Source organism: Chiloscyllium punctatum, chromosome 40 (genome assembly GCF_047496795.1).
Source record: "Chiloscyllium punctatum isolate Juve2018m chromosome 40, sChiPun1.3, whole genome shotgun sequence".
Taxonomy (NCBI): domain Eukaryota; kingdom Metazoa; phylum Chordata; class Chondrichthyes; order Orectolobiformes; family Hemiscylliidae; genus Chiloscyllium; species Chiloscyllium punctatum.
In genome coordinates, this window is record NC_092778.1 from 7,239,468 (window position 1) to 7,265,772 (window position 26,305).

Here is a 26,305-nt window from a genome sequence, read left to right on the forward strand (position 1 = left end):
GCTGCTCTGTGAGAATGTAAGTAAAGGTTAGAGCATGACAGAGTTGCTAGCTGAATGAACAGCAGGATGCTGGTCAACGGTTCTGTGCTGAATAGCTTCAGAAATCTCTTTTCATATCCACCATACTCTCTCCTTCTTTAGGACATTCATTAAAAATCTACGTCTAGATCCATCTGACTTAATATCGCTTCATGTGACTCACTGAATATTGCGTGCAAATCTGGTCTCCCTGCTATAGGTAGGATGTTGTGAAACGTGAAAGGGTTCAGAAAATAGTTACAAGGATGTTGCCAGGATTGGAGGGTTTGAGTTATAGGGAGTGGCTGAATAGGCTAGGGCTGTTTTCCCTGGAGCGTTGGAAGCTGAGGATAGGGTAAATAGACAAGATCTTTTCCTTAGGGAAGAGGGAGTCCAGAACTAGAGGGCATAGGTTTAGGGTGAGAGGGGAAGAATTTAAAAGGGACCCAAGGGGCAACTTTTTCACGTAGAGTGTGGTGCGTATATGGAATGAGCTGCCAGAGGACGTGATGGAGGCTAGTACAATAACAACATTTATAAGGTATCTGGATGGGTATATGAATAGGAAGGGTTTAGAGGGACGTGGGCCAGGTGCTGGCAAATGGGACTAGATTAGGTTGGGATATCTGGTCGGCATGGGCAAGTTGAACTGAGGGGTTTGTGACAGTGCTGTACATCTCGATGACTCTATGACTTCTGCTAACCACCCAGTGACACTCGCTGAAATTAGAGGCTCCCTATGAATGCAAGCTATTGTTGATGTAAATTTTATGTAACGGAGAGTTTTTAGCTGGAATTAATTGGAGAAATGTGAGTGTGGCTCAGTGGGTAACACTCTTGTCTCTGTGCTACATGAAGGAGAAAGTGAGGACTGCAGATGCTGGAGATCAGAGCTGAAAAATGTGTTGCTGGAAAAGCACAGCAGGTCAGGCAGCATCCAAGGAGCAGGACAATCGACGTTTCGGGCATGAGCCCTTCTTCAGGAAATTCCTGAAGAGGGGCTCATGCCCGAAACGTCGATTCTCCTGCTCCTTGGATGCTGCCTGACCTGCTGCGCTTTTCCAGCAACACAATTTCAACAATGTGCTACATGATCCAGGATTCAAATCCCAATACAGGGTTTAATTGTTTATAAACTAAGGCCAGCATTTCAATGCAGTTCTCAGGGAACACTGCACGGTTGGAGGTGCTGTTTTTTTGGAGAGAAGAAACCACCTTTCTGTTCAAGAGGATGTAAATGAACTCACAGCAGTATCTTGAAGAAGAGCAGAGGAATTTATCTCTGGCAGCCAGGCCAATTTCTATCCATCAATCAACTTCACAAATGACCACTTTGCTAATAAATACATAATTTTAAGAAACTGTTGGCAGAGATTTTAGTCTGGGATGCCAACATAACTGAATCAGAAGGAGGGATTCTGCTCCTTCCATTTCCCATAATATTCTGCATTTAAAGTAAGTTATTTAACAAACAGAATTCAATTTAGTTCAAAGACCAAACATTAAAAATCAGAGATATTTTCAAAAAAATGCCAAGTACTTTGGCTACCATGGACTCTGCTTCAGATTTTACAACCCTTGCAGGATTATTCTGTCTTAGAGAGGGACATGCTGTTTAAAATGAACCACTATTTCTTTCTCATTATAAATTGGCTGCCCACAGCCACTGTGAAATTAAATGAATATACCTGGTTCCAAGCTGATATCATGTGACCTTCAAAGAAAACGCTAGCTCGCAAACAGTGCTTACATCATTGTCAAGATTATTTTCTGCTAATTCAGGCCCAGGCTTCCTGGTAATAAATGAACCACTTCAATAATCCTTGAGGGCTTCTTCCCTCTTCATTTCATTCATTCTTTTCTTCTTGTTTCCCTCTTGAACTTACCAAAATTGTGTTAAGGATGGCTTGTGAAGAGATGAAGTACTCTGAAGCACTGATTTCCAAATACATATGCACATGGATATATTTATATATTGTGTACAGTGTTTCTATATGTATTTTTAATGTATTTTTCAGTTAGATGTATTATTTATCAAAGATTTTCTGATGGAGGGAGAGTGTGACAGCTCTAGGCAGATTTAGTGGCCTCTTGGTGTGCTCCCTTACATAGATAATGTTTTATTGATGCTCTTAGTCATAAGCTCTGTGCAGTTTGAAATATAAATATTGGCACCTCGAACAGACATGGTCTTTCTTTAGAAAGGGTTCTCCATTGTTTGTTGAGATTGGTACACTGTTACATTTATCTAATTGGGAGATTGCCACATACTTTTTCTCACGGGATGAAAGACAAAGCTGGAATGAAACAGGTGTGGGCACTGGAGATGGTGCAGAACTGATTTACACTGATGATGCCAGACTGAGGGGTTGCAACTATCAGAGTCGGCTGGGGCTGGTGGGTTAACCCAACTGACCATTTAAAGTGATAAGTGGTTCAGTAAGGTCTCTCTCCACAGATGATGCCAGGCATGGCGAGTTTCTTCAGCATTCACTGTGTTCATTTTAATTGGCTCATAGTGGAAAAGACATTTCCATCTGTGTGGGGAGGCCAAAACTAGAGGCCATAAAATACATAACAGTCTTGAATAAATCAACACGCAACTTCACAAGAAGTGTTTTACACAGGAGTGGTTACAATGTGAAACTCACTACCAAAGGGATAGTTGAGTTGAATGACAAAAATTTATTAAAAGAGAATCGCAATAAAAGCATCAAGAAGAACTTAATAGGTGGATTAGATGTGGTAATGTGAAGCAGGAATGTAGAATAGATCAGTTGGGCTAAATGGCCTTGTTTCTTCTCAATTATCTCTTTTCAGTTGATTCAATAAATTTTAGAGAAGCCTGCCTATAAAATATAAATGGGCAGCAAAAATTGGAAAGTCAAAATAAATCCTTTATTCTCCAGTTAATTCTGGAGATACCTAGTCATTAAGGTTTCCAATTAGTCCTCATTAACAGCAGAACTCAAACTATCATCTCAATCCCTTGCCTGGTTTTAAATCTTGACAAACTTTTGCAACACTAAGCTCATGTCTAGGGATGTGTCTGGGTGATGCTGAGCCTCACAGTATTTGGTCACTGTTACAGGGAGATCTTGAAACCAATATACTGGGAAAGTCTGGGCCATCCAGGCAGGTAGGGAGTATTCCACAATCTTGGAGCTCTGGAATTCACCTCCTTCTACCTCTCTGCCTCTGTCCCCTCTTTAGACTTTTCGTATAATGGCTGTGTTGACAAAGTTGTTAGTCATCGGTCCTAATAAGTCGTCCTGTAGTGTCTCAGTCCTTACTTGAATACTGTCTTGCAAAATGGTCACATATACATTGCATGTGCTACATGCCCTATGGATATTTCACTTACAGACATCTAACACCATTAAGGTACAGTAAAGCACTCAAAAGCAATCAAAAGCTGCTTTTTGTCTGACATTCACCAAGTAACACACTGACAGACTAAAGATAATAGGCAGATGTTGTTTGAATATGACTATTTAGATCACATGGTATTGATTCCTCAATTTAAATTTTCTAATTAGAAATCTAATTAACCAAATCTGGATTCCCAATTATCCACATTGGCTAAAACATCGTTTAGATTATGGACTCCTACTCACACAATTAATAACTTTCCATTTGATTAATTCACTTTAAACCTTCATTCAGGAACACTCACCATCATCTGCAGTTACTGGTTAATAGACAGAGATGAGGAGGTGTTTTTCAGACGGTGGTGAATCTATGGAATTCCTTACAGTAGAGGGCTGTCGAGGCTGGGTTGTTACAGTATTCAAGGCTGAGATGGATAGCTTTTTAATCAATGAAGGAATCATGGCTTATAGGGGAAAGACAGGAAAAAGGAGTTGAGGAGTTTCAGATAAACCATGATCTCATTGCACAGTGGAGCAGACTCAGTGGGCTGAATAGCCTACTTCTGTTCCCAAATTTAATAGTCCGGTGGTCTTATTAGAAACAGCAGAATCGTATTCCATAATCTTTAGTGACCTGGCATATTCTTCACTCTACCATTACCATCAAGCTATTGGGCCACTCTAATTCAATGAAGGGTGTGGACTAACATGCCAGGAACAATGCCAGAAATAGCTAAATATGTAGTGCTGACTTAGTGAAGCAACAAATTATAATTGTATGAATGCTGAACAGCAGAAGTAGCAGCAACAGATAGAGCTAAGTGCTCCCGCAGTCAGCAGATCAGATCCCTCTGTGGTCCTGCCACATCAGTAGGTGGTGGTGGACACTCAAACATCTAAAAGGAGGGGGAGGCAGCCCCATGAACATCCCCATCCTTAATAAAGGGGAACCTTCCTCATCACTGCTAATGACAAGCCTGAGGCATTGCAATTATCTGCAGCCAAAAGTGCTGAATGCATTATTCATCTCAGTCTCATGCTGAGCTCCTCAGCATTACAGAGATGGAATTTTCAGCGAATTAACGTCAATGCACTTCAGATGGAAAAAAAACCAGCTGGACTCATTGAATGCAGTGATGTCTATACGCCTCAACAACATTCAGGCTTTAGTTCGGAAGACCTCTGCTCCAAAACGAGCCATGTCCCTGGCCAATATGTTCCAGCACAGCTGGCATCCACCATGGTCAAAACAGGTGGAAAACATCTGAATTCTATAGGTAAGGTGAAAATGACTGCTCTTGAGATTGAGGTGCATTTGACAGAGTGAGGTGACAAGGTGCCCTAATAAAACTAAAGTCAATGGGGATCAATGTACCGACTCTCTACAAGCTGGAGTTATACCCCTTACAAAGGATAATGATCATGATTGTTGGAGGTCAAACCTTCTCCAGAAATTCCTTAAGGCAATGCCCCAACCTAACTGTTTCAGCCCCTTCAATCCTTTATCATAAGGTCAGAAGCGGAATTTTACCTGGTGGTTGCATAGCATCCCACTCTTTTTACAATGCCCTCTGCAATGGAGCCACTGTTACCTGCATGCAGCAAGTGACAAGTAACATCTGTGGCACAGAATTATTAGACAATAACCATCTCCTCTTGATATTCAACAGGCTGACCCTTTGCTGAATCCCTCATCATTAATATCCTGAGGGAGTCACCATTGTCCAGAAACACAACCGCACATGCCAAAAATCACGGAGAAAGTGAGGACTGCAGATGCTGGAGATCAGAGTTGAGAGTGTGGTGCTGGACAAACACAGCAGGTCAGGCAGCATCCAAGGAACAGGAGAACCAATGTTTCAGGCATAATCCCTTCATCAGGAGGGCTTTTGCCTGAAACGTCGATTCTCCTATTCCTCGGATGTTGCCTGACCTGCTGTGTTTGTCCAGCACCACCCTCTCGATGCATGAAAACACTATGACTACAAGAGTGAGTTGGAGGCTGACAATTCAGTGGTGATTACTTTACCTCCCTGATTGGTCAGAGTTTTCCTGTGATCTATAAGGCACAAACAGGAAATAGATGGAATACTCACCACTCAACACTCAAGAAACTTAAGACCATCCTGGATGAAACAACCCATTTTATTGGCAACTCAGACACCACATTAAGTATTCACTCCCACCAATACAGACACCATAGCATTGCAGCAACTCAGTAAGTCTCCTGTAGCAGCACTTCCCAAATTAGTAGTCTCTATTATTGAGATAATCAAGGTCAGGAAACACATGAGAACACTCCTCGCTATATATTCCTTTTCATCATTGTTAATATATTGTTTTATAGGTGTGCCGTCAAAAGCATTTTATGTGGATGTATCACTACCTGGTATGGTAACTGTACCATTCAAGATTGGAGACGGTTACAGAGAGTGGTGAACTCGACCCGGACAATCACAAAGGCCAATCTCCCATCTATAGAATCCATCTACCAGGTCCACTGTCAAGGAAAGGCCACCAGCATTCTCAAAGATCCATCCCATCCAGGCAATGTTTTTCTACAATCTCTACCATCAGGGAGAAGGTACAGCAGCCTGAACACACGCACCAGTCAGTTTTGAAACAGTTTCTACCCTACTGTTATTACAATACTGAATGGACTCACAAACTCTTAACATTTGCCTGTACCTGTAGTTTTGTTTTTGCCCCTGTTTACCTATTATTCACTTATCTATGCTACTTAACTCTGTGGTCTGCCTGTAATGCTCACAAGACAAAGCTTTTCACTGTGCCTTGGTACATGTGACAACAAATTCAATTCACTTCAATTTAGCATTCTGTCATTGTGACTGGATGAACATCCTGGAACTCCTTCCCTTGTATTAAAGCTATACCACAGGCCCTGACTTAGAAGGTGATTCATCACTATCTCCTCAATACCATTTACGAAGGGGAAGTGAGTGTTTGGCTTTCTGGTAATGCTCACAACCAATTAAGGAATTTTTATAAGTAGTCAACAATCAAATGAACAAAATTTCTTGGGGGTACCTGATCTGATTTCTCACTTTTGACTTGTTACCATGAAGGAAACTATTGTGGGTTTGGAAAGAGGTTGCAAGTTTAGGATGATCCAAGCCAATGACAGGAATTACAAAGTTGGGTCAAGATTTTGAGTTGAAACACATGGAGGCAACTGGGTTTCTGAGGGCAGGTGAGCTGAATAGGAGGGGTCAGCAATGTATTATGCAAATTTCAAATCTGCATAAAACTTTGGTGTTTATTATAGTTTTTAACACATCAGTTGTCAGATAAGTGTTGGGGGAAAAAATTCTGACTATTCCACAACATAGCTTGTTCTTTCTTTTACTCTTTTTCCAGGAGGGAGTGGGTACTCATTATGTTATCTTACATTACTTTTAAAATATATCGCATGGGTTTCTGAAGGCACATTCACAATATTTTGTTTCCCTTTTATAGTGTCAGCAAAACATGAACAGTGTTAATCCAATTCTCATCCATGTTAGTGCTGATTATAAATCCTTCAGATTCCAGGTAGCATTATTTCCCCACCCTTCTCTCCATCCTGGTTTTGGCTTTTTATCCTGTACACTGAGTATTTCTAAGATTTGTATATCGAAATAAAAGATCTAAGAGTTCTACCCAATCCCCACTGAAGGGTCTCTTCCAACACACCCGTGGTAGCTCAGGCGAGTGAATGATGCCCACAGTTAATGCAACATTTATGTTACTTGTGCATAAATCCTTCTCATTAGTCTTCACGATCTGAAGGAGATGTTTCCTCTTTTGGATGCAAATCCAGGACAATAGATACAGAGGAGTGATTACAAAGAGTCATTTGCCCATGGGGTTGTGAGTATAAGAGGTCTTAAATTATTTTATAACTATGATTCCTGAGTTTAAATTATCACCTTGTTATCAATCCAGGGTGCTTGCGATACATTAAAACTTTGTAGAGCCATTTTATACCACTCTTGGCCTTTTTTTGTTAAAACTTTGATTTCTTTGTACATTCATGCCTTCTGACATCTGCATACAATGGTTATACAGGCATTACTGTATCAATTTATGTGACTTTGTACATATTATTGCATGTATATGTATGTGCATAGACTTGTTTCAGTATATCATGTTAGTTATATGTACACAATAGCCTGCAGATGCTCGGTACCTTGTCAAATTTATTTTGAAAACCTGTGTATTTCACTTCCATTAAACTTCTCCCATCCATCGTACCTGTTACTTCAACCAAGAAATCTTACCAGGTTTTGCAAATATGCTCTTCCCTCCTGAAATCGATATTGGTCTCTTGTCATCATCTAGATCTCTATATTAATAGAGTTAATTTTCATTTGGATAGTTTCTTAATATAAATGTTAAATTAATTGCTCTATAATAACACCATGCTTAAGGTGGATCACAAATGATTTCCAATTGTTTCTATTCATTCATATCATTTGGACATTCTGGGCAAGGCCAGCATTTATTGCCTGTCCTTAATTGCCCCTGAGAAAGTGGTGGAATGTCACCTTGTTGCATTTTGACATTCTGTGTGCTGAAGGCTGCTCTCACCATGCTGTTAGGAACAAGCTTGCACGATTTTGACCCAGTGACAATGAAGAAATGGTGACATGATTCAAAGTCAGGCTGGGGTGTGACTTAAAGGAGAATATTCAGCTGATGTTCCCTGTACCTGTTGCTTTTCTTCTTACGGGTGTTAGAGGTGGTGGGATTGGGAGGTGCTGCTGAAGCAGCTTTGATGAGTTGTTTAAGGTGTCTTGTTGGTAATCTAAATCTTCTTTATCGTTATAATTGCTCCAGTATTAATGGCCATGCCTTCAATTGCATAGGTTGTAAGTTCTGGAGTACACTCCTTATGTCTGACTCACTGTCTCAGTCTTGTTCTTTAAGATACTCCTTAAGACCTATCTTGTTAATAAAGCTTTTAGGCACGTGACCAAAAAGCTATGACTCGATTTCATATTTTGTTTTATAATACTTCTGTGAAACACATTGGGAGACATAATGACATTAAAGATGCTAGATGAAAATACATCGTTGTTGAATCAACATTTTCAAATACTGCTGCATGTAGTAGATCTTCAGTAGGGAAGTGTGGGATTCAAGAAATTTAAGCCCTCAGTTGCTATTTCATTTATTTGGCAAATGATTTGCATGGACTAGATATCACGAGGTAGGCATTTATGGAGGAAGGAGAGGCATGGGCTTGCGCTTCTCCCCTCATTAACACTTGTATTTTAATCAGCTCAATGTATTAAAGCGTTGGTTCACTTTCTGTCTGTATGTTTCCAGACGCTGGTGCGGCCACATTTGGGATATTGTGTACAGTTCTGGTCGCCCCATTACAGAAAGGATGCGGAAGCATTGGAAAAAGTGCAGAGGAGATTTACCAGGATGTTGCCTGGTCTGGAGGGAAGGTCTTATGAGGAAAGGCTGAGAGACTTGAGTCTGTTCTCATTGGAAAGAAGAAGGGGGAGGGGATTTAATAGAAACACACAAGATGATCAGAGGATTAGATAGGGTAGACTGAGAAAGAATTTTTCCTAGGATGATGACGTCAGCGTGAACGAGAGGGCATAAATACAAATTGAGGGGTGATAGATTTAGGACAGATGTTAGAAGCACGTTCTTTACTCAGAGAGTAGTAAGGGCGTGGAATGCCCTACTTGCTAAGGTAGTCAACTCAGCCACATTAGGGAGATTTAAACAATCCTTAGATAAGCACATGGATGATTTTGGGATAGTGTAGGGGGACGAGCTGAGAATAGTTCACAGGTCGGCGCAACATCGAGGGCTGTATTGTTCTATGTTCTATGTTTTCCTTAGACCCTGCTACTCTCCAGCCATGGGAGAAGGGCCAAATAAGCTGAGAACACTACTCAGTCATAAGCAGCTTTAGCTTGTCTCCTTGGGAGGATTATATGCCTCTGAACTTTACTCCTCAAACTTCAATGAAGCACCTGCCAGTCTGGGGAAATATCGCTCTCGGATCATTTCAGACCGATCTCAATCACTGGTCAGCCACTTGAGTCTTGGGTTTTCCAGAAGAAATCACATATTAGCCTTCAAAGTGCTTTTGTTGTTTGTGGAAGATCACCTGTGGAAAGTGTGTGTTGAGTGTGAATTGGTTCTTGGCAAGAATTTCAACTAGCACTTCCATCTCAAACAATGCCAATGAGCTGTGTTGGCCATCTGGAGGACCATTTGTATCGTTGCCCATTCATAGACCTTCCACACGATTGGTAAAGCATATACAGAGTCACCAAAGTAGCATCAATCTTTGGCCCATCAAATCTGCACCATTCAAAAACAAGCACCTAGCTATTCCATTGGAAGAGTGAATTGGGAGTGTGGTGCTGGAAAAGCACAGCAGGTAAGGTAGCATCCGAGGAGCTGCTCAACTCTGATCTCCAGCATCTGCAGTCCTCACTTTCTCCCATTAGAAGAGAGTGAGTCATAATCCAAGCATTTTTCAAAAAACTGAAGTAGAACAAAAGTATTACTCAGTTGAGATTATGAGGTAAAAAGTTGCGAAATCTGTTGCTGCTATTTCTCCCTAATGCTGGATATCGAGGGACAGAAGTAACTCATTAAGCCTCTTGAGCCTTATTCTGCCATTTAGTTCGATTGTGGATGATCTTGCAGGATAACTGTAATGTGCTCTCACAAATTGAATAAAGAAACAATTGTTAATATATATTTACATGTATGTTTAGTGAGCATTTTGAAAACACAATAAACAATTCAACCAAGATAGCTGTTCAAATCACATGACTAGATTTAGCAGCAACCTTCAGGGAACTTCTCAAAAGTCAATGCCAGCCAGCCAATTAATGAGGCTGGAATGCTAAACCAATATATCCTTACCTGCTAGTGAGACAGTTATCTTCCAGATATAAAAACTCTACACAAAGTGAAATGCAAGTTATCCTTATCTGATAAGAAGGTGCATTAATACATTTCCAATTAACATGGAATGAGCCATAGTTGGTTATCTGCAAAGCAAGCCTTTGTTGTGATGGTATCTGCTCTTCAGAAAACTTCCTCAAGAAAATTTTCAAAGAGAATTTGAAAGATCAGAACCTGCCTACAACTCCTTGACTGCTAGCCAGTTAGTCAACCCACCATCACAAAAGATATACAGACTATTAACTGAAACTTGAGACATGTTTGAAGGGAGGAATTAAATCACAAGAGACAGGTGGTAAGAATGGGGAGAGAGATTTATTTTAAAACTCACAGTCTGTCTATGAACTGGCCCATAAAGGGTAACCAGAGTGTGAGTCAACTGCTATTGAATAAAAATCTTATGATCTAATAATAATGGGAAGGGTGCTGATTCCTATTGGTTAATCCCAATAGTGTGCCAGATTCTATTGGATAATGAAAATGAGTGAGCCAGATCCTATTGAGCAATCCAAATTAGTCAGCCAACTCTCATTGGGTAGTTGCAGAGTATGAACTGGTTCCTGTTGGATGATGAGGTGGTGGGTTGTTCCAATTAGATAACCAGTCTGTGAGCTAGTTCCTATTGGATAATCACGGTTTCTAAAATGGTTCTTATTGGATAATCCTGTTGTTGAGCTAATTCCTGTCCCTAAATGGCTCCATGGAAATGATACAGCACAGAAGGGGGGCATTTGGCCCGTCTTGTCCATGCTAATCCAAAGACACTCAGATGCCATTCCAATCCCATCTTCCTGCATAGCCCTGAGGTTTACAGCACTTAAGGTGAAGATCCAGGCAGTTTTAAAAAGAGTTTAGGGTCTCTGCTTCTACCACCAACCCAGGCAATAAATTCCAAATGTCCACCACCCATTGCAGAAAAGGATTTTTCCTCACCTTCCCACTAATACTTTTGCCGCTTAGCTTGAATCCTGTTGGATTATCGCTGATGAATCCTTCATTCTGCATAAGCAATGGCATCTGTGGTATATGATTCCACCGATCCGCCATTTCCCCCACTCCTACATTTATCAGCGTGTTCCAATTAACCTCCCAGATGGCTCCTTCACATTCCTGACACAAAAACACTTTTAGTGATTGTTACAGCAGTGAGTCATGAGCATCACAATAGCTTTGCTACAGATAAACTTACGTCCACCAACACACTAAAACAGCAGCTAATGAACTTGAAAAACCATATACAGTCAGCAAGCAAAACTAATGTCATTTACAAAATACCATACAAGAACTGTAACAAATACTACATTAGACAAAGAGGCAGGAAACTAGCCACCAGGATACATGAACATGAACTAGCGACAAAACATCATGACCCTCTCTCACTAGTAGCCTTACACACAGATAAGGAAGGACACATTTCGACTGGGACAACACATCCATCCCGGGACAAGCCAAACAGAGACACGCATGAGAGTTCCCAGAAGCATAGCATTCCAAATGGAATCTATAACAAACACATCAAGTTAGACCCCATCTACCACACGCTGAGAAAAAGAACAGGAAATTACACCACCACAGGAAATGGCATCACCACAGGAAATGACATCACCAATCCAAAGAAACCCAAACATATAAATAGAAAGCAGGAATTATCAGCAGTGCTTCACCCGGAGGCCCACTGAAGATGTTACCCAGTAGGGTGACAAAATATCTGGAAATGAACCTTCCAGCTCAGCGAGCAAACCTACATCCAGAATCTCAACCTGAACTACAAATCTTCTCAAAACTCACTAATCCCTTTGCCTTTTGTTCTAGCACTCATCATGATGGAGATTTGATTAAGGAGGTAGAGCTACGTAAAATTGATGAAGCAGTAGAGATCAGGTGTGGACTGGGTGTAGGAAACCTGACATGAATCAGAAACTCCGTGTCCCATGTTTGGAGTCAACGGGAAAGCAGCTGTAGGCCTTAGGCAGTGACAGGCTCCAGTTTACTCCACCATCTTTAGTGGGGCAATGACCTGTTGGTAACTGGTGCACAGCAGCCATCTTTATAGGGGGCATGGTGCAGCAAAGTGCATGCTTAGCCTTCCTTTGGCAGGAGTTACAAGGTGAGGATTTACACAGAACAAAATCAAACCAAGAGCAATGTTTGTCTCTTCTCATCTCTACCTTGGACTGAAAGTATGAAATTTTCATTTTATAAACTCCTTTTACAGGCTATTCAATTGAGAAAGTTCTCAAATGGGATTTCAATCGATTCATGGGGATCTGAGTATCTTTGGCCATGGGAAGATTCTGCCTTGTCTACTCTGGCTCTGGGAACTTATGGAAATAAAGACAGCAAAACAATGGAGGGATTGGAAAACAAGGATGCAAATTTGCTATCTGAGGTGCTGCTGTAAACTATCTCGGTAGACTGGATGGCAGGTTCCCTTCCCTGAACAAGATTACATAACTAGTTGGGTTTTAATAACAATTCAGCAGATTTCAAAGTCATGTTTCTGAGTGCTAACCCCTGTAAATTACCAGATTCATTCAGCTCAATTTCAACACCACCTTTGTGTTTTTTTTTGTGGGTATCCCATTTTCTGGCTCCAGAGGACTTTTGGAATCCTGCATTCAATTCTGGTCTCCCTGCTATAGGAATGATGTCGTGAAACTTGAAAGGGTTCAGAAATGATCTGCAAGGATGTTGCCAGGTTTGGAGGGGTTGAGCTATAGGGAGATGATGATTAGGCTGGGGGCTGTTTTCCCTGGAGACTGAGGGTTATCTTACAGATGTTTATGAAATCATGAGAGGGCAAATAACCAAGGTCTTTTTCCCCAGGGTAAGGGAGTCAAAGACTAGAGGGCATAGATTTAAGCTGAGAGGGGAAAGATTTTTCCACACCGAGGATGGTGCGTGTATGGAACGAGCTGCCAGAGGAAGTGATGGAGGCTGGTACAATTACAAATTTAAAAGGTATCTGGATGGGTATACGAATAGGAAGGGTTTGGAAGGATTTGGGCCAAATGCTGGCAAATGTAACTCTATCAGTTTAAGTTATCTGTTTGGCATGTATGAATTGAACTGAAGGTCTATTTCTATGATTTATGATTCTATCTGTTCCTCTAGCTCCCCCCCCCTCTTTAATTTTGAGGATCAGAAATATCATTTTTTTAGGCCCCTTCAGTTCTGTAGAAGAGTTGCATTGGACTTGAAATGTGGCTTCTCTTTCTCTCTTGACGGACACTGTCAGACCTGCTGGGTTTCTCGAGCACTTTCTGTTTTAATTTCAGATCTTCAACATCTACAGTACTTTGCCTTTGTGGAAGGAATGGCAGGGTGTGTTCATGGGTTCTGGTGAAGAATGTTGCAAAGATGTTAGTATGAAGTGCAAACACTGCTGTCGACCTATTGGGCCACAAGATCTGTTTCTGTGCTGCAATTCTATTTATTCTGGCAAGTTGCTAACTGTGGAAACATTTGAGTGTCAAGCCAGGCACTTTAGGGATAAAGACATCATGTTTTAGTGTGGGAACAGCAAGAGCAATTTCACAGCCAGTTTACAGAATCAATAAAGCTGCAAGACAAATTCTCATTGAACAGATGACGGTTTAATGGATTTCTGTACTGTTTTGTTTTTCACCCAAAGCTGTACAGCACGGATAGGATTAAATGCCCTCACCTTGCCACATTAATGTTGTAGCTTCCAGCTGCTAATAGAGGTTATCCTATGGGAACCAGAGGCACAATAACTTACATTGATTCTAATAAAGCTTTGTGCATTTCTAAGCTAGCCAGACACAGGGTAGTAGTTTAGAAAACGGAAATCTTGCAGACTCCAGGTCTAACGAGCTCTGAATAAAAAGCACGCTTCCCTACTCTTTCCCTTCTGTTTTCTCAAAATCCAACACGTTAATATTTCAACTGCTCCTCCGAGTCTCAAACAAAAAGAAAAAAAAACCCAGTGTCATTGCAACAGAGCTTATAACATAATACAGGCAGAGATGTGACATTGCAACAAAATCCTTTCGCAGCCGATGTTGTGAAATAACTGACAAAATGACATCATCGCTTTACCAGTTGTCCTTTTTCATAACCTAATGCACCTGCCCAATTTTAACTCACATTTCCCTTTCATATCCGTTCCTTTCTTCAGATACCATTTGCAGTTACCTTTCCCTGCATTCTGATTAGATTAGATGATTAGATTCCTTACAGTGTGGAAACAGGCCCTTCGGCCCAATCAATCCACACCGACCCTCCAAAGAGTAACCCACCCAGATCCATCTCCCTCATGCACCTACCGCTACGGGCAATTGAGCATGGCCAATTCACCTGACCTGCACATCTTCGGACTGTGGGAGGAAACCGGAGCACCCGGAGGTAATCCACGCAGACACGGGGAGAACATGCAAACTTCACACAGACAGTTGCCTGAGGCCACCCCCACTCCCCCAAACCCTCAAAGCCTTTTGCTGAAATAGTGAGGGGAATGGGACTAATTGACCAAACAGTTAACAATTACGCAATGGACTGAAGCCCTACATCTGTATGACATGATTCTAAGCACGAACAGAAAGAAACATGATCATTTCGATTGAAGTCAAAGGCAAAAGATGTTCTGTGTCAGTCGTGGGTCAGTACAAAGGAAGAAGCTTTACGTGATCATGACGTTGTTATTTATTGAGCAGTTCATTTCTCAAGATGATGGTAAAGACTAACCGATAAGTCATTCAGTTGTGGTATCTGATGCTGGACGGGAGTAGTCTTCTCAGTGTAATAGTTGAGACTGTGGTGCTGGAAAAGCACAGCAGATCAGCAGCATCCCAGGAGCAGGAGAATCGATGGTTCGGGCAAAAGCCCTTCATCACTTTGCCCGAAACGTCGATTCTCCTGCTCCTCAGATGCTGCCTGACCTGCTGTTCTTTTCCAGCACCACGCTCTCTACTCTAATCTCCAGCATCTGCAGTCCTCACTTCTGCCTTCTCAGTATAATATATTTAGTCCAACTTCTAACTATTATTGTAATTCAGACAATCCAAGATTATGTTTTGCATATGCTAAAGTAGAAAACAAAGACTTGCATTTGCAATATGTTTTTAACTACCTTGGGATGTCACAAAGTTCTTGAACAGCCAGTGAAGTATTTTTATTGTAATTTAGCCATTGTTGTAATTTAGGCAACACTGCAGTCTGTTAGCGCACACAAAGTTGTTATCAAGAGCAATGTGATAATAAGAAGAAAATCTATGCTTTAGTGATGTTGGTATTGAACAGTAGCACAGATTCCAGAGTAGATAGATTATACCTTTAGGACATGGCATCATCATGTATGATGTTCTGGTATAAAGGGACCTGCTTCTCTTTCAGTCACTCTTTCTTAGCAATGGGGGCGAGTGCAGTGTCTTCTGTTGCTCAGTTATGTGTATGTAATGTAAGGTAACACCCGTAGCCACTGAACCACAGATTTCAATTGCGTAAATAGCATTGTTAATAAATCTCAAGACAACTGTCCCTGTGGAATCTGTTATGTGGACGAACATAGAAACCTATAAAGCATACCATGGTAGCAGTAACTGAGCTTTAAAAGCTAATCATGACACTTGGTAAGTGCACACTAAACTTTGAAAAGATGACAGCAGCGCAGTAGTGTGAAAAAGTCTTTTTCTTAACAGTCATTCATAAATCTGTCTGATTTTAAAACTATAGTGACAACCACAACCAAGATAAAAAAAATATTGTCAACTTGTACTGTAGCACAGTGAATACTTTACCTCTTTTTTTAAATAAAAGAAAGTTTACATATAGCTCTAAATTAAGAAGAAGTCTGATTGTAAGGTCCTGAAGGATAGCTCTAGGAAAATATAAAGCACTTCTGAAACAAAAAAAGGAACAGAAACACTGAACTAAGTGCTTTTCTGCAACAAAAGACTTACCTGTTCACAATCATTGGTTAGTTCCACAATTGCCCCTGAGAAAAGGAATGATGACAAAGAGAAATGTGTATGCAACATCAAAATTCATTCTTTTTAAGTGTACCCATAGTTGCCAGCCTGCACTGTTTAAAGGTAGAGGGACAGTTAAAGCTGCAATAACAGAAAAGAAGAGAGAAGCCAATAAACGAGAACAGGAAAACTTCACGCTACTGCGGAATCTTCCACGGACATGTTAGAAAGCTTAATGCTCCACAAAAAAGATGGAAAGAAAACATGTAAACATAGATTGGCAATCCATTGATATTCTGTCAACAGTTCCATTGTTTAAAGGAAGAATTCATCTTCAAGGATTAACAAATAGCTGACAAAGAATAAGAGGCAGTCAAACCCCTCACTTCAGGCATGGGAGAGTTAGGAACAATAAAATCCTCAGAATTTCTGACAATTACCACAAAGATCCTGAAATTCACTAAGGTTCCTGAGATGTCACCTCCAAGGTCATGACCATTTCCATTTGGAAGGCCTAGATCAGCAAATAGATGGGAGTCCCATCACCTTCAAATTACCCAACAAGCCACATACCATCCTGACTTGGAAATGTATCATTGTTCCTTCAGTGTTGTTCGGCCAAGCCTTTCCTAAAGGCATTATAGGTCGACTGACAGCACATGTAACACTTCAAGAAAGCAGCTCACCACCACCTTCTTGAGCAAAGAGGGATGTGTAACAAATTCTAAACCAGTCAGCAACGCCCACCTTCTATAAGTAAATAAAAGAATTCAGAAGACCACCTTTACATTTGGGTCAATTTTAGGATACCCAGGTTTGAGTTCATATCATACATCTGACAGTCAGCTGAAATAATCAACCAGTTCAGAGATAGGCACAGAATCTGATTCCACCAAAGCCAATTTAGCTGAAAGGCTCATAGGCTGTTTATTACCTCTACATCCATCAAATCCTGAAAAACATTTCTGGACAATGCATTTACAATTGATGCTTCACTGGAAGAAGGACATGGGTTTGAAGCAATTTTTGCTGGTCAGCAAAATCTGCAATGGCTAGATCCTGGATCAACCATTGCAGCCATCAACAGTTTCAGTCGAATATCCAAATCTTGTCCAAATGGTGGTCACCTGTCATGTGACATGAACCCAAGGTCCCAGTTGACGCCCTCCCAATGGGTACCGAACTTAGCTATCAGCCTCTGCTCTGACCATCATTGCACTATACACACACAGAGACAGTCCTATGCACGCACGCGCGCACACACACACAGGCACTCCTATACACAGACACGCACACAGACACTTATATACACTCCTACAGACACACATACTCCCACACTCACACATGCAACCTCTGACAGACTTAGACACTTTACACTCACACACATATATACAGTCTCTCTCACAGACACTCACAACTTCCCACCCCAGACACACACACACTCCTACAGACACACACACTCACATATGCATCCTCTCACAGACTTAGACCACTTTACACTCACACACACACATATACACTCTCCCTCAAGCACACTCACAAACCCCCACCCCAAAAACACACACACACACACACACAAAACCCACATGCACACATACACATATATGTTTGTGGGGTGAATTTGTACTTGCAGAGTTACATGGTACTTTGCTCAAAAACTGCATGAATCCATATAAGACTCTGCTAACTCACTTTTTAAGATTAGAATCAGTCTAAACATTATGGCACAGATAGGGAACACAGGGGGCTAACGCCTTCAACATCTTAACATCTTATCTGCGCTGACACCAGTTGTTACAGTTAACCTGAGAATGTAACTTTTAAAAAAGGTTTTGTGATTTACACATGAAAGAAGTGAAGCTAACATGGTCATTCTAACAGATGAGAGACTTAACAAACAATCAAGGTATTTTTCAATGTATAATTTCAGTTACATCACATTATAAACTTTTGCTATAAATTCTGTGCCTTACAATTGTGTTCTCCACAACCACCTGATGAAGGAGCGGTGCTCCGAAAGCTAGTGTGCTTCCAATAAAACCTGTTGGACTATAACCTGGTGTTGTGTGATTTTTAACTTTGCATCTCAGGAACAGTGTCAAAGAAGCTCCAATGTTTGCTTTCAAGTCACACGAGCACAAGCATGTCAACAAAATCTAAGAGGTAACAGAAATGTTACAGCTTACAGACACCAGTTGGACAGTATATGGGGTCAACTTGACTACATTAGAAAAGCTGAAGCCATTACTTCCATCCAAGAGCTATATCTCAAAGGATTAGACGACATGTACTTTATGCCAAAATCGACACGGTTGCCAGTGTAAATATTATCCCTTTACATATTATCCCGTTACACAAGATATATTCAGAAAGCTTACTGCATAGGAAGTGGATGCATCTCAGAAAGGTCACAGAGCATATTTACGATAGGATAACAACCCTATTCCTCAATACCTTCAAATCGTTTCTCAAACTATAAAATGATCATCAAATGTAAAGCAAGTTGCCAAGATTTTTGGATAGCTGTGCTAAATCTGTGTGTCACTCCACTAGGCAATGTCTTGTCCTCACCAGCAGTTCTCTTCTTTGGAAGGTAGAGCCACACAGTTCTTCGCCTCCCACACTGTCACCATCCAAACACATCTGCATGATGCATTGCTGTGCAGAAGGGTGAAAATGACACAAGAGCATGACCAATATGCATGCAGATACTTGTACCAACCTGAATCAGGATGAAACATATGAGTTTGACAGTTTCATATGAACACATGTTAAAGGAAAAATACTTCATTGTTGTGTCCAGTCTTGGTCATATATCATTGTACTAAACAATGGTCAACTCTTGTCCAAAAATAATCAACTTATTTGAACTGTATCTCATCAACTGTGTTTATACAAGATGAAAACTCTGATTCTGAAAATATGAACATGCATCTATGAAAAGATAGAACATAGAACATAGAACAATACAGCACAGAACAGGCCCTTCGGCCCACGATGTTGTGCCGAACTTCTAACCTAGATTAAGCACCCATCCATGTACCCATCCAAATGCCGCTTAAAGGTCGCCAATGATTCTGACTCTACCACTCCCACGGGCAGCGCATTCCATGCCCCCACCACTCTCTGGGTAAAGAACCCACCCCTGACATCTCCCCTATACCTTCCACCCTTCACCTTAAATTTATGTCCCCTTGTAACACTCTGTTGTACCCGGGGAAAAAGTTTCTGACTGTCTACTCTATCTATTCCTCTGATCATCTTATAAACCTCTATCAAGTCTCCCCTCATCCTTCGCCGTTCCAACGAGAAAAGGCCGAGAACTCTCAACCTATCCTCGTACGACCTACTCTCCATTCCAGGCAACATCCTGGTAAATCTTCTCTGCACCCTCTCCAAAGCTTCCACATCTTTCCTAAAGTGAGGCGACCAGAACTGCACACAGTACTCCAACTGTGGCCTAACCAAAGTCCTGTACAGCTGCAACATCACTTCACGACTCTTGAATTCAATCCCTCTGCTAATGAACGATAATACTTCATAGGCCTTCTTACAAACTCTATCCACCTGAGTGGCAACCTTCAAAGATCTATGTACATAGACCCCAAGATCCCTCTGTTCCTCCACCTGACTAAGAACCCTACCATTAACCCTGTATTCCGCATTCTTATACACATTTACCTGCATTGAGCACACTGCAACAATACAGCCAAATTGTGAAAGTTGTATAAGGACAATATATGGCTATGTTGTTTGTTGACCGCAGCATGACTTGATTATATAGAGATAATATATCTACAGGTGTATGCATCCTTGTATACGTTTATCAGAAAAGGGTTCCCATTTTTAAGGGAAAAAGGAGGGATGTTGTATTATAGCATAGATTCCAGATCTAACAGGCTTGTACCTTTAAGACAGTTGTACCACATCGTAACAACTGATATTCTAAGATAAAGGCACCCATATTGATGTTCGTCATTTCCCCATGTAATGGGGTCATTAATCAGTTACTTTTTTGTATGTAATATACAATAATATCAGACAGCACAAAACCCAGAATACATATGCAAGTCTGTGACGTTGTGGCAGAATAAATACTTGGTGCAGTTAATAAACTTCAAGACATCTGTCTCAACATAAACCTGAGTCTCTGTGACATATGTTATGTAGATTAACAAATAGAAAGCCACAAATTGCATCAGTGGTGCAGGGATAAATATAGACCAGGAAACCAGATTGTGAAGGGTGTGGGATCTCCCTCCAATGCCACTTTCAGATAGAAAGATTGCTTTAGTTTAATGCATCATCTGAAAGATAGCACTTCTGACACTGCTTAGCTTTCTCAATACTGACATTGTAATGCCATCCTGAATTTTAAGCTCGACCTATTGTTTCCAACTCTTACTTAAATATTTCTCCACCACTACATGCAGGACGGGCTGAGAGGGTTGAAGAGTTTGTCATGTCTCAATGGAAACCAAGCTCCACTATCCTGGAGTCTTCAGAAAAGTTAAAGATTTAGACTTCCTCAATTTACCTGGTACCTGATTTTTAGACCCAGGCTGACAGAAAACATAGATCATGTTTCTGTACTTGACAAGAATTATTATTACAAATAAGTAGATTCTATCAAAAGATAAATAATTAAAAACTGTTGTTATATAACTCTACTAGTTACAACTCTTCCCTAATTGTAAATCTCCCCTCCATACACACATACAGATGAACACAAAAGGTATGTTATATGCAGGGGGAAAGACTGGGAAAGCAGTTCAGTGGTCCCTGTTCACAGAGCTTGCTGAGAGGATCCTTGTGCTGATCAGAACATTGCTTCTTGATCTTCCTTCTCAAGATACATTAACGTGCTTGTAGGAGGCACAGGGTGGCTGCTTCACATTTAGAAAGATTCAAATAAGTGATTAGAAGTCACAGGTTACATCAAATGCTGTGAGGAAATAAACTGACTGGCTTCAGGCTCGAGATACTTCAGTACTGCAGAGCAGAAACAGTTTCATCCCTCCTAGAAGTCCCAAGAATACATATTCTACCCTGAACAGTAACGCCTCCAAGCTGATCAGTTAGCTGGGAGCCAATCTCCTAGTTGCTGGCAGGCAGGAGGCCCTTGTCATTGATAACTGGTCACCAGTTCACAGCCAACCAGATGTATTGCTGGCCACATCTCCACTTGTAGATAGCCCTGGCTCCAGCTCATTTATAACTCAGCCTTCCCGACTGCTTGATCCAACAGCTGTGTAAACAGCACTTACCATGAGTGTCAGGCAACTTCGTCCTAAAATGTTTAGAAACCTTTCAACAATTCTTGGCTTTTAAAACAGTTCTCTTCCCATTTCATTCTACAGCCAAAAAAATACAGAAAATAAAAGATTTGCAAGGTGTTGCCAAGGCTGGAGGGTTTGAGCTATAGAGACACACTGAGTAGGCTGGGGCTATTTTCCCTGGAGCGTTGGAGGCTGAGGGGTGACTTGAGAGAGGTTTATAAAATCACAAGGGGCATGGATAGGATAAATAGACAATGTCTTTTCCCTGGGGTGAGGGAGTCCAGAACTAGAGGGCATAGGTTTGGGGTGAGATGGGAAAAATTTAAAAGGGACCAAAGGGCAACTTTTTCATGCAGACTGTGGTGTGTGTATGGAGTGAACTGCCAGAGGATGTGGTGGAGGCTGGTACAATGACAACATTTAAAAGGCATCTGGATGGGTATATGAATAGGAAGGGTTTAGAGGGGTATGGGCCAACTGCTGGCAAATGGAACTAGATTAATTTAGGGTATCTGGTCGGCATGGACAAGTTGGACCAAAGAGTCTGTTTTCATGCTGTGCATTTCTATTACTCTACGATTATAAAAGGATATCAGCTTTATTTCTTGCAGGTTTTTCAATGCTTTGAGAGTTGAGCTTGGACATTCTCAATTGAGTTCCAAATGGGTTTCAATTCTTGCTGCAGGATACTTACATTGCCATTAATGGGCTATAAGGTTGGTTGATGTAGTAACTGGAGGCATCACTCAGGTTCAGAACAGCTGGTCGTATAAACTATGTTGGCTTTCAACTGTGGGTGAGTATTAGTGTGAAAATGTTAAGTATGAAATTCCTTTTTCAAGATTTTATTGTACAATGTTAATCGGTTAACAGAAATCGCTAACTTTCACCAAAAAGGTAATAAATAAATATTTGTTATGGATGCATAAGTCTACTTCATGTTAATATTCATACAACCCAAGATCAACTCTGTTGACAAGCAGAATTAGACTTGCTTCATGTGCACTCTGTAATACCATATATTTATTATGGGATTTGTCAATGTTTAATTATACCTGGTAAAACGTGGGGACGGGGCACTGAAACTTCCCACTTTTAAGTGGTCAGCAAACTACAACTTTCAATTTGAATTGAGGACTTGGAGTTCTCAAGTTTTAAGCAATAAGTTTAAAGGCATTAAAAAAACTTTTATCAGCCTTGGACACATTAAGCTGTGAGTCTCCATGCCATTGAGATTCACTTTAAGATTGAGTTTGCCAGTCAATCGAATACAGTCAGTGTGAACCATATCTGAGATTGACCTACTTTCCAGCTAAAATGATTATGGACCTTTCCTGTGTACCCAGTAAATAACTGGCAACTTTTGGAATTTTCTTCTCCATTGGTATTTATCAAAGGTCAAAGTTCCCTTGACATACTGTGGAGCATTAACTATTAGTGCTGTGTGGACTCACCAGTATGAGAAGGATGCACTTTGGCAAGAATGATCAAAGATAGAGCTCTCTTCACTGGAAGGGAATTGTGTCAAAGTACGAAGAAAAATTATGGGCGACTTCAAAGCTGCAAATAATAAAAGATCAAGAACATGATTTCAAATGCAACAAGCATTTATCCAGATTTTATATTTAGGGACATTTAATACAAAATTATGGAGGGAAAAAGACTTTTAAATTGGGCCCCAAAGCTATGAGCTGTATTGCTCATCCTATGCTCATTTTAAAAAAATCATCATAAGATTTGGCTGTCACTGACCAGACCAGCCATTTATTGCCCATCCTTAATTGCTCAGAGGGCAGTTAAGAGGCCACCACACAACTGTGGGTCTGAAGTCACATGTAGGCCAGGATGGCAGATTTCCTTCTGTAAAGGACGTCAATGGTTTATTCTGACAATAGTTTGGCGGTCATCATTAGATCCTTAATTCCAGATTTTTATGGAATTCAAATTCCATTGTCTATGTGATTCAATCTTTGGGTCCCCAGAACATTATATGGGTTGCTGGATGAATAGCCCATCAATAGGACCATTAGGCCATTGACTCCAACTCATGGTTGTCATTTTCTTCATAATTGTAATTTCAAAGTCCACTTAACAGTGTTTAGTAAATCATAGAGTCATAGAATGTTCAGTGTGAACTGAGATCATTGAAGCATTGGACAAATCATGTAAGTGAAAACTCTTTGGAAGAATTAGATAGCTAGTCCCATTCCATAGATCTTTCATCATAGTGCAGGAAACAAATTCCCTTTAACCAGTTACCAATTTCCTTTGGAACATTATTTTTCTTTCTGCTTCCACCACCTTTTTTAGACAGTATATTTGATCAATTTATAACAAGCTGCTGTGTATATATTTCTCCTTGTGCTGTCTGTGTTTCCGTTGCCTCGATAGTAAAATGGAATGGGATGTGATAACAGATAATATTGTGCTATCATGAACAAATTTGTGAACAATAAGAATGGCTCTGGTTGCAATATTTATTCACAAAGGAAACTAACTACTGACAACTTCCTATGTCTGCTATTTCTAGTGAAGCCTTTAACCAATACTAATTTCAAATTAATTCATTATCCACAAATTAGATGTCAGAAATGTGTACCAACTTACATGTGAAACTGTAAGAATGCCAGTTTATTGGGAGGGTTGTTCATTTTAAATTGATTATATGCTGAATCATAAGAGATCCTAAACTGCTCCAAGGTAGCCCTAGTATTGATCATGTCCTGTATCTCCAGCTGGGCTAAATGGTTTGGTAATTTAGCAACTCGCACAATGTCAGCTGATGACTTTAACATAGATTCAGTACAGTCAGGGTAAATGTGTTATTTCTTAAAATGTCTGTGGAATCTATAATTGATTTTAAGGATGTTTGAAAAGGACTTAATGAATTTGCAACAATTTTAAAGGGAACAATTGTATTTTGTTGAATAATAACAAAAAGGTTGACTTTGAACTGGTGACTCTTGACCTGGAAGCATGAGTAAGTGAAGGAAAGTTAAGAGTATATGTGGCTGGACACAAAGGAGAATTACATGCTCAAAGGATAGTGACAAACAAAGGGACTGAAGGGTGAAAGCACAGATGTGAACACAAAAAGACACTGATATAAAGAGGATGCTGGAAAGAGGTGAATTCCATAAGACGAGAGCTCTTCAAGGTACTGTATAAGCTAACCAAGGAGGTCTAAAACCTGGAAAACTGAGTCGGTAGTTTGGAGAAACTAAAGAATTAGGTGCTTTTCGAGAAATGGCTAATTCATGAACTCAGTTGTTATTGGTTGATTGGTTAAAAAGGAATTCCAAAAAGCTACATAATCACAACATGTGATCCGAGCTAGAGAGAGTTCATAGAGGTGTGCATTGTCGATTGTAATTATACCTGTGAAACCTAGAAGTGAAAGCTATGTTACCCTGCATAAGTAAAGAATAGCATTTTGTGAAATTGTGTAGCTATATAATGCTATATATACTGAAGGGGAAAACTGTGGTTCTGAAAGACATCTTAGTTGAATCGACTATTTAAGTTTAAATGTACCTTTTTATTTGATGAATCATTTGCCTGTTCATTCAGCTTTATTTTATGTTGGTTATGATTTGTGTTAAATTAAAAATCTCAAAATGTGGAAGCTTATTGGCAATTTCTTCATTTGGGGGTCATTCAATAAATCTGGTTATGTTCATTTACAGTATCCCCATGGAATTGCAACACTCTGACACACCTATCCCGATCCTCAGATTGTTCTCACACTGTTTCACAGCATTGCCCCTTTTCTCCTGTAGCTCTCAATGCCAAATATTCAGAATTGGCATTGGCTGCTCAACCTTTCTAGTTCTCCTTGTGATGATCTCCTATCACATGGCTGTGTAGCCTTTCTTGAGTGGCAGCCACACTTTAGTGTTTGTCACTATGACCTTTGAGTCAGAATGGGTGTGGGTTAATGCCGCATTCCAGAAATATTCATAACAATTCATGATGGATACTCCAGTGAAGTATAAAGGGATTGCTACACTGTTTGAGGATTTGTTTTTTGAATGAGATATTTATCTAAAGTATCTTCCCTGGTGGACTTTAAAGATCCAATATCACTAGTTAAGTAAGGCAAGCTCTCACAAACTGCAATCATACAAAAAAAAAGATAACCTGCTGAATAAAGAGTACTCCCCAGTATCCATCTGAATATTTATTCTTTATTCAGCAGGTTATCTTTTTTTTTGTATGATTGCAGTTTGTGAGAGCTTGCTGTGTCCAAACTGGCTGTTTCGTTTCCTTCCATCACGCCAGTGACTGCATTCCAAAAGCACTTCATCACTAATGGAGTATTCTCGAGTGCTTCCTTTTATTTTCAATGCATTTACTGTGTAACACTGGGATCCTGGTTTATTCCTTCATTGATGGTCATTCTGTTCCACTTGACCTTTCTCGTCAAGTTTCAATCCATTCACAACACCACAGCCCGTGCTGCCTGTCACAAAGCTGAAATGATAATCCTCAACTCCACTTTCCTGCCTTTTTCCCTATAACCCTTGATATCCTCTACTGATTAAAAATCTGTCCATCTCAGCCTTTAATGCCCTTAATGATCCAACCTTGATAGCCCTCTGTCCTAAAGAATTCCATATATTCACTACCCTGTTCTCTCTAAAGTTCCTGTTCCCCAACATTAGGGTTTGGCTTTGAATATGAATTAGCCCCATCCAAACTTGGCTCATAGCTGTCCTTATATCTCTGGGTACACCTTCCTTCTACTCCACGATTGTCA